Source organism: Lolium perenne, chromosome 7 (genome assembly GCF_019359855.2).
Source record: "Lolium perenne isolate Kyuss_39 chromosome 7, Kyuss_2.0, whole genome shotgun sequence".
Lineage (NCBI taxonomy): Eukaryota > Viridiplantae > Streptophyta > Magnoliopsida > Poales > Poaceae > Lolium > Lolium perenne.
Window position 1 is genome coordinate 323,981,632 of NC_067250.2, and position 10,261 is coordinate 323,991,892.

Below are 10,261 nucleotides of genomic sequence, written 5' to 3' on the forward strand. Positions count from 1 at the left end.
AGTCCGGTTTCATGTGTAAATATAGGCCTACTAAATACACGGGCCTCTCTGGGTTATATTTCCGGAAACTTTCTATATTTATTTTTCCGGAATTTCCTCTGCCGTTTCTTCTGCCGTCGGAAAAGGCTCCCTCATTTTCTTTTCCGTTTCCATTTATAATTTTGTCATTTCCGTTTCTTTTCCGCAAAATGCCTCTTACTTTTTCGTATTTGGTCTTCCATTTCCTTTTTCTTCGGAATCGAACGAAAAGTTTACCTTTCATTTTCAACCCTAAGAAGGACAATGAATATTTCATAAATCTAGATACTATAGCCAATAGCCAATAGTCTATTGCTGATGTACAAACTCACAACTTCACAAGTCCCTAGAGATCAAAGATCAAGTTACAACAAACATAGTTGACAAAAGGATGAAAAAACATCTTCATTGTCATGATTTAATTCGGACACCTAAAAATTATATACTACAATATAACCAACCATGTTCATTGATACAAAAAAAATAAGTTTCAGCCATTCATAGTGCTTCCATGATTCAAAACGTAACTTGCATAATTGCACTTCACCCAGCATTGTTCTCTTCTTCTATAAGCTAGGATGTGCCAAACACAAATAACAATATCTTCTGATAAGTCAAAAAAAAAGACAGGCAAAGTCATCTGTAAACATTAAAAAGATGGTGCATTCAGTCCAAGGGATTAGGAGAAATACTTAGGACCAAAATATCATCAATACATGATTGTAAGTACTTCACGTAGAGACTTCAGGTCGTGAGCAACACAAGTTCATTCATCCAAGACATTAGGATAAGAACTTCAAATAATGATTGTCTATGCATCCATTACTTCAAAGAACCTGTTGCTGAGAAATTAATCTGTTTGGTCGGCTCATCGTGGAATCAGAATAACATCAATGCATGGATAATTATAATTATAAAGTAAAATGATTGAATGGCCATGTGTAGCTCACCGCCCCACCAAGAATGTGGTTATATCCTGCTACCAAATTGGAGTTGTCAGATCTGGAGGCAGAACGTAGTTGTACGGCTTCAGCAACCATGCCGAGATCAAGCAAGCCACCACAGCCATTATTGCACCTGCTTCCAAAAGAGAAATTCTCAACAATTTGCAACTGTTTTCACAGATATGGGTCTACTATTCATAATCGCAAGGCATTTTCAAGAACAAATTATCATATCTTCTAGGATTTAATTCATACAAAAAAACTCCAGGATTTATTTTAGACATGGGTTTTTATTCTCAGCATAAGCAATATTTAGTAGACAAAAACTGAAACAACCCCACAATGTTACTTCAGGTAATTCAACACCAGAATGTTTACTTGTTCAAAATAATAACTTACGGTCTTACACCCATATTTCTATCTTCAGAATTTCATTCTACCTGTTATTTCTGATGCGAAAACTATAGCAAACATTTATTTAATATTGAGGAATTAAGGTCATACCTTGTTGTTTAAAACGACACCAGGTGCTAGAGTAGAAAAGCTTCCTTAAAAGCCCAAGAGCTGAAAGAATGCAGGCTGGCTCAGAAGTTCTGCGAGATCACGATGACCCTTGATATGATATCCTGCACAACCACTTTTCAGACAATCAAATTTATTGCCACATTTTAGAGTAGATAATATGTGGTAAATGATCATCGGTCCTCTGTCATAAGGTCCATCCAAATTATAAGTCCCCTGTTGTTAACAGGTTCATTAGGATCGGGCGGGGTTCATAGACCACAGCATAAGGAACTAATGTTCTGTCAGTAATGACATCATCTTGGAAAAAACAATGTGTCCTAAAAGTTCAGATTTTCTTTCCTTCTAGAGATAGTATGTAATGCTTCATAATTTGTGTCGAATCAAATAAAAAAACAGTTCCACTGCAATTAGGTACCGATTTCAGCTTATTACACATTCGCCCCGCTTACCGCTTTTGCGCGAATTTGTTAACTTGCAACTTTACAACCAAAAATGATAAAGACAAGCCCTTTCAGAAAATAACAGATTGCAACCAAGGTCATATACCGCAAAAAAATAGTTTTTAAACTTGCAAGCAAATTGTAAAGAAGCTGGTAGGTTTTGGCCGTTGCTTTTGCTCTCTCAGCTCGCAAACGCCGAAGGGCACAAAAACACCTCAGGAGGCTTCCATCTTTCACTCCTTGTCGATCAAAAATGATGCCACCCTTCACAAATCATACAGACTTATATTATGTTTGTAGGGTTTGCCAACTAATCTACAGAAAGAAAGAAATATTGGGAATTAACCCTAAACAACTTCATTCCCCTACATGTTTTGAAGTTAATTCAGACCAATTCAATTAGCAAAGACGTAAAATAATCACATGCAAATTTCTGAAAAACACAAAACTCGTGTAAGCATGATAAACGGAAAAAATGCTGATAAGAATGTCTCAATATTGTGATGGGAAATTTTTACCAAACAAAAAACCTTTGTGGGGAAGAAGTGACAGGCATCAAATGTATGGGCCAATCCTTGATACCTAAGGAAACTATAAGAAGCCACATTGTTTCCCAATTGGAATCTTCATAGAAGAAAATTTCGCCATACAGGGAGAATGTTTGCCTAAGGTCAACTTCACTAACATTTGGCTCAAACTCTCCGAGAAATACCTAGGGACAGTAACCACGATGAGAGTAGAAAAGATGTAGTGATCATATGATATATATTGTATTTGTACTCTGTTGTGTCTGATTGAGCAATAAGTGGATCTAGAAGTACCTAAACTCATGTTGTACTCCTGCAACTGAAGCAGTTGCCCACTCCCCATTGTATACAGGAGTAAGCTTCATCCTACTTGCAGTTTCTTTAATATTCTCAGGTTAGGTTTCATTAAACTTTGTCAAAAGATCTACTATTCGTTTAGCGAATATTACAGGCAGCAAGGTCAGTTCATTACTCTACTAATAATAAAACCATCAACTGTTCACCAGGTTTAGCTTGCTAATTCACCAGTGGTCATGGTAGCATAAATCATATTATTTTTTCAATAGACACATCACAAAATCCCAAACATGTTACACAGAAGAATCAAGCGAATAATTTAGGAGAAATTTAAGTTGGCATCTCCCGTGTTAATAAGAGCCAATAAAAACAGACGTCGTATTTGACTATCAGGCAAACATGCAAGTCCAGAGAGGGGGAAAGATACATCGTTGGCGCAAAAGCAGTTCAATAAATTGCACCAGAATCAATTAGTCTCAGTATGTTGTTTGTACAGCGGATTGAGCCCCAGCCAATGTTCGGACCTAAAATGTACTAAGATGAGCACACAGATTCGTAGGTAGCATATTCTACTCATTATTCAATACCCCAATAGAACCAAACACTCAACTCCACATTGCAAATATGATCTAGGCTGATGTGTCAATGTATGAACCTAACCAAGATGTCTTATTATTTCTTAAACTGAAACTACCATTGCTTTGAAGCTGATATAACTTTTTAAGCCTGTGAGACAAATAACTGAAAGTACATTGAACGTAATTTTTAGTCCATCAGATTGCTGGTTCATTTTGGATGTCGAACCAGGGTGATAGCAGATCTGTAGTCCCTCTGCCAACATCAGTTTACTCTGAGCTCCTTACAGACAATGGATTGACTTGGAGTTCATGTTTTTGACATCTAACATAATTAGTTCGAACAATACCGCTGAATCAAGTGTATCTAATTAAAAGGCAAAGAACAAACAAATAAAAGTACATACCTAAACAAAAGATCTAGCGCTTCCATAATTGAACATCAAACGGAGGAAAAATAAGAAGAAGAGATAGTTCTACCTTCTCTCAACGGCGAAACAATAAGCACACTCATGTGCGTTCGCATCCGCAAGAACACTCGTGCAAGAAAGCACCTCCTCAGACTTCTATGGGCATCCTCAACAGCCAACCGTAAAACCAGGAACGAATCAGGAGAAGGAAGTAAAAGCTGAGCCAGGAGAAGTCGCCGAGGACCATCTCATCGGACTTGTTGGTGGAGCGCTCGACGTCGGTATCCGCGACACAGAGGACAAACTTTCGGCTCCTCCCATCCGAGTGTCTGCGCCTCAGCTGCTGCTCCTCAACCACCGCACCTCTACCGATGGTGGAGCAGTGGTAGGAAGATTGGCGTTGGACCGGTGGCGGAGTAAGATTTGAGGTGAGCCAGGGCGAACATTTAAAGCCTAAAATTTTTAAGACACGAATGGATGCAGATTAAACAATAATACATGCTGTTTTTTCTGAATTCAGTAAGTATACCTACCAAAAAAACTAAAAAATTACATAAGGAAGACTCTTGGCACTTGTTTGATCATCAATATAACGTAGACTCTTGACACCTGGATTGCTCATCAATATCTCGAACTGAAGTGTCCTACAACATTAAAATTGAAATTGTGTACTTTATTGTATATGCTTCTAATTATACATTTGTAATGAAACATGGCATGAGAAACAGCGGTCATGAACATGATATAAATCGCCAAAAGAAGGAAAATATTAAGTCAAAGAAGTCAGAAAAATAACCTAATGATCCAGCTGCTGGCTGTTGTCCCCATGGCGAGCATGCTTGCACTTTCTTGATGTGTCATCTTGTGCTGACGGCGCAGCCTGCAGCCTGTGCTGCTGACTCCAACTCTGCTATATATCCACTTGACCCCTGCTTTAGCGCCCATCTAATTCGCCCGGTGTCGCCCATAAGAGTGTGCAAGTTGAGGGCTAGCGGCGTATTGCGCAATACTGTGTGGCGAGGTGCGCCGCGGTAGCTGCTCAAGGACGGCAGTGGGCACCTGGGCGCTGACAAAGGGTAGTGGATCACTTGCGCATTGAAGAGGAGGGTCGACAAAAGACAACAGTGGTGGGACGGGCGAGAGAAGAACGCTGCAACTCGTTGTCGGTCAGGATGAAACTGCATACATACTGATCTGGAACTTGATGGCCGCCTCCAGTGCTGCAATCTCCCATCGACGGAGCTAACCAGCCACAGCGAGCCCTAGAAGCTCGATATCTCACGCTAGTCATGGTCACCATGTGCTGCCGATTCCAGCCGTCTTCTCCTAGAAGCCCTGTCCGGCGCCTCGATCTCACGTCGCCCCACCACCGGCGGAGGCGAGCTCCGCCGTGCTCCTCCTGGTGCCGCCGTCCACCATCGAGCTGGCACGCACAGCCGCACATGGCACCAGATTCGAAGCCAGGGAACACACATCGGGGCCGAGGGGGAGACTACTGCCAGGGGCCCAGGGCTGAGTGTAGGCAGGGATTTTGAGGGCCAAATCCCCTCCACCCCATGCTCTCTCTTCCATCTTCTCCTGGTCCACCCTGCTCCCCCATCCTCGTCTCCCTCGGCGAGGTCCAAGCGCCCTAGAAAACGGCACAACTCCAGGCCTCCACCGTCGCCATCGGGCTTGGCTGGCGCTGCTCCTCCTCAGGCCTGTCGGGAACATGGTCGGCACTCTCCATCTCTCTGGCTCCGATGGCTGGGATCTGGTCCCGCCTCTCCTACCAGCCATCAGTCGCGCGCGGTGGCCGTCGCTGATGAAGAAGGAGGCGGTGGCTCGGTGGCGCTAACCCTAGCGATGCGGCTTTGCGTGAGGGGAAGGGAGGAGAAAGGAGTGAGGAGAGGTTTGACCGAGAGAGGCGCGACAAAATGGAGAACATTTTTTTTGGATAAATTTTTGCTGCACAGCGACTCAGCGAGCGGCAGAGGGCTGAGAAGCCAGCGTTTGCAACAGGATTACTTGTTGTAAATAATAATAAGATGAATTTTAGCAATTTTGCATACAAACATATTTTTTTATCTTTTGATATGCTCACTCCAATGCACTTTGGTACCATATGGCTTATATAAGTGTTTATGTAAATTTCTCAAAGAAAATATCATGCACGAGCTAGTTAACATGGAATTTAATACTCCCTCCATCTCACTAAAAGTGTCAAAGATTTGAATTTTTTGGATGTGTCTATCTACTATTTAGTATGTACATGCATCCAAATTTACACAAATCTTTAACACTTTTGGTGAGATGGAGGGAGTAACTATATGCACTACCATCGCTCAGATTGGTTTGTTCCTTATTAGTCCTTCCCATTTGCATTTTGTGTGTTTTAACTTTGACCATGAATTTGATCAAAAGCACATGTTACTTGTTATTAAAAAATAGCACTATGAACTTTATTCGAATACAACTTAATTGGTGTAACTCAGGCGACATATAATCAGGGGTTGGTGGCCGAATTAATGACTAAAATTGAACCTCGAAAAACGCATAGCCTACCTAAGGGCATGGTCAATGGTATGCCTCAACATATCGCGGTGCAGGTACACACGCAGGTTCGTATGTCCCAAACCTGAAAATGTAGTTGTTGTAAAGGTAAAGTTGTACGGAGTAGCTTGCAGCAGAGGACCACTTCTCAACGAGAAAAAGCCAAGAAAGAGTGTGAAAAGAGAGGTAAAAGAAGGCAAGGGAGATGGTCATGTGTACTTTGCTGAGCTCATCAATAATTGTTAGCTATAGCTCTATCTATCCATACCTAGGTAGTTGTCCTGGAGCTTACTGCTTTCATTTTAGTTTCTTATGTCTAGTTGCTATTTTTATTTTCCTTGCATGTAACAAGCTCTCTGCCTGGACCAGCTAGCTAGTTATTATGCTGATGCATGGCCTTAGCATCATGGTCGTGCACGATGACATACTCCTCCTCGTCTTCATCCCCTTGCACCGCCGGCCGCCGCGAAGGCACTGGAGCCACCGGCCGATCCACGAAGTCTAGCAGGTCCGGGAAGTAGATGAGCAGAATGGGTGGAACCGTGTGCGTTAGGAAGAAGAGCAGCGCGAACCACAGGTCGAAGCGCATGAAGACGTTGACGTTGAACCACAGACCCACCGACCAGAGGATGCACTGCGGCGAGTTGGAACAAAGCGAGGTGAAGACGTGAAGTTGATTAGACGAGAGGAGCCTAGTTAATTAACCGATTGACATTGTAGATCGAGTCGTCCCGATCGTGCAAGAAGGGAGGAGCGCTGACGCTTACCGTTGGGGCGTACCAGCGTAGGTAGCTCCCGAGGGAGCCGTCGGGGCCGGGTTCCGCCGCCGCCTCGCCGCCTCTCTTGAGATCGCCGCCGGGGTTGCTCGATTCCATCGCCGCCGGGGCCGGGGTTGCTCGATTCCATCGTCCTGGCTGACGATTGGTTAGCCCTATACCGTTCTAATCTACCTGCAGCATTCGTTTCGCACGGCAGGTTTAAGCTTCATATATGGTATCGAGTTCGGATCAGACCCTACGAGCAAATCGCGACAACCAGGTATATATACGCGTAAATTTGTCCTGGAGTACCCTAAACTTTGGTTTGGTTCACAATACCCCGTTACTCTAAAAATCGTTCACTATGCCCCCTTTGCAAGTTTTTTTTTCAAACATTTAGAGCCCTTCGCAAGTTTAACTCCGGTTCTCTTTGCCATGTCAGGGGTTTCTCTTCAGTCTTCCCGTGCCAATTCAGGATTCTAATCAGCTTGTTCTCTTTTTCTTTTGCTAAATATCCTCCCGAGAAGCGGAGCTTTTATCATATCCGATATCTCTCGCATTTCCAGACAGACAGAGGCACAACACCGCCGGCCGGTTAGCCTTCAGCAGCCCACTCCGCACTCTGTATGTCCCTCTGAGGGCTCTCGTGCCTCGTGCCCCTCCCTCATGTCATGCTCTCGGTCACTGTCTCAACCGCTCTTCTCGGTCTCCCTCCTGCCCTTCCCCTCGCTCACATGGCCATCGTGGTCGTGGTCAGATGAAGGAGGTGAAAAGTAGGGCTGGCGACGGTTTCTCACGGGAACGGTCGAAATTGGGGAAACATTGTTTTGGATCGCGAGAGCAGATAGAGCAAAAATAAACCGATGACATGGCAAGCAAACCGAAGCTAAAGCCCTGAAAAACTTGTAAAATGGGATGACGACTAGTTTTCAGAGTTGAGGTGGGCATTCTCAACTAAATCAAACTTCAGGGTTGTAAAACGAACTTCAAGATGGGTTCACCTTGTTACTCCTTTGAACATAGGTTTTAGGAGGGCGCTATCGGACTATAGGTGAGACAGATGGGTTCACCTTGTTACTCGTCTTATGGGAGTGCAACTTTATGATTCTAGTGTGTATTTCGTTCGAATCTTATGGCACCGCGTCAGTTCTCGACTAAATCGATGTATCTTGATTTGCTCGATAATCCTGTAGGGATGTTAAAAAAATACATTCGGAAGATTAAAGTTCCACTTAAAATCACAATTTTTGTGGTTTTTTCATAAAAAGGTCATTCTAACAAAAGACAATCTCAAAATAAGAAATTGGCAGGGGTGTTCTAAATGTTGCTTTTGTGATCAGGATGAGACGATTCAACATTTATTTTTAATATCACATAACCTATTAGTGTGAATAATATGTTTGGTAAATGGTTAAATGACGTGTCTAAGAAGGATAAGGTCCATATTAGAGTTGGAGTTTGCGCTTTGCTTTGGGCAATCTGGAATGTCCGCGATGATTTTGTCTAACAAAAAAAGTTTACCATCTTTTCTGCAGGTTATTCCTATGGTTATTCACTGGATCCAAATGTGGTCTTATCTCCAGCCGGAGGATGTGCGCCGGGACATGGATATTGGGTGCAGCCGTTTGGCAACGGTAGCACGGGATTTCTACAGCCGGTGCCGTTGGCGTACTGATAGGCGGCTCACATAAAGATCTTGTGGCGGCGCGTCTTTTTTTATCATTTTTAGATGGCTGGTTCATGTCGAGACTTTGAGTGATCCATGATTTGTGATAAATTTATATTGGAGACCTAATAAAGTTAATAAAGGGCCGCATGTATCAATTGATGTGGAGGCTGGGGTTATCCCCCTTATCGAAAAAAACGAACTTCAAGAGAAGCTTAGGGGGTGTAAAATGGACTTCACTCAAATTGGATCCATATGTTTGGTAGGGGTTGGGATATGGAAAAGAAAAGAACATATAGATACCTTGGCGAGGCGTCGTCGATCGCTGCCGTGCCAAGCCGGAGGAGTCACCGTGGGGAGGGAAACCACGACGAGCATATCGGGAGAGAGCTCCGGGTTGGACACATGGACTTGGTTTCCTAATGGTGTTGCTTGTTCTTTGCGGCTACCATGCATCCGCACGGGTGACACCTCCCTCGCCGCCATCGCGCTCTTTGGCCCCATACAGCGGCCTCTGGTTCGCGACATCCCCCTCGTCAAGCTTGACCCCGGCCACTACTCCTTCTCCCTCACTATCCCCGCCTCCCACGACCCGCTCCACTACAGCCTCATGCTCTCGCACCCCAACCCGCGCCTCGACGGTTTCCTCATGACTAATGATAGTTTCCTCTCTAGTCCTGTAGGCAAATATTACATGGTGCACTTCACATAATATCTAGAGAGATAACTAATACATGCTCATGAACTGAAATTATAGATCATCTTTATTTCACATCGTAATATTGCTAGGGTTCTCCATCTCCCCAAGAATAAGGTAAACTTCTCACACATAGAGGAAATCAGTAACACCATGACATGCATATGCATGGTATACGAGTCTATGGATGAAATCAAGTGCAAATCCACAATGTAAATTGGAATTACAACAAGGAGGAGGTAAACTAGATGGGAATGTTGATGGTGATGGAGATGCAGGGGTCGATGATGATGATGATGATGATGATGATGCCTTCGCCTCCAACGATCCGTGTAGCAGTAAGGATGATGCCCTCTGCATGTCCCCCCTCCATATCCCTTCCGGAGGGTGAGGTTTCTGTGAGTTTTGGTAGCTCTGAATGTCGGATCTCAGATCCTTCTCTGTGTGGTGAAAGTATTTTACGAGGTGGATACGGTGCCACATGGTACAGGTGCCCTGCCCGTACCGGTGGTCGTTAAACCTTCTGGAGTTGCCTCTCGCGTTGCCCTTTCACCCAGGTGCATAGAAAATAATTTAAATGACATTTATCACTTCAAAATATCAAATTTATGCCCAATATGATAGCTCCAATTGATATGTTCATAAATACCTTCATAATTAGTGATTATGTGGAAACATGCATAAAAGGTGCGCGCGAGCGCTGTAAAATATCAAAATCCTATCTCTACGTACATGCAAAAACATAGGGTAAATATGCTTCAAAAATGCCCTCATCATGTATGAGCACTTAAGAGCTTCTTGTAGACCGTGGCTTCGAGGTGGGAGCAACGATCCACTCTTTTTGGCTAAGAGGGTTAATGGGGAACTCTTCA

General features: G+C 43.6%; 1 long non-coding RNA gene across 2 annotated transcripts; it reads right to left on the minus strand.

Moving 5' to 3' along the window:
- Positions 1 to 380: 380 nt before the first annotated feature.
- Positions 381 to 5,660, minus strand: LOC127314740 (uncharacterized). Of its 2 annotated transcripts, none has more exons than XR_007859839.2 (5): positions 4,533 to 5,660; positions 4,270 to 4,380; positions 3,807 to 4,189; positions 1,467 to 1,588; positions 381 to 1,095 (listed from the first exon to the last, which is right to left on the minus strand). It is a non-coding gene; the product is annotated as an uncharacterized lncRNA (long non-coding RNA). The 2 variants fall into 2 exon arrangements; XR_007859840.2 differs by having other exon boundaries at positions 1,467 to 1,599.
- Between the last annotated feature and the right edge of the window lie 4,601 nt (positions 5,661 to 10,261).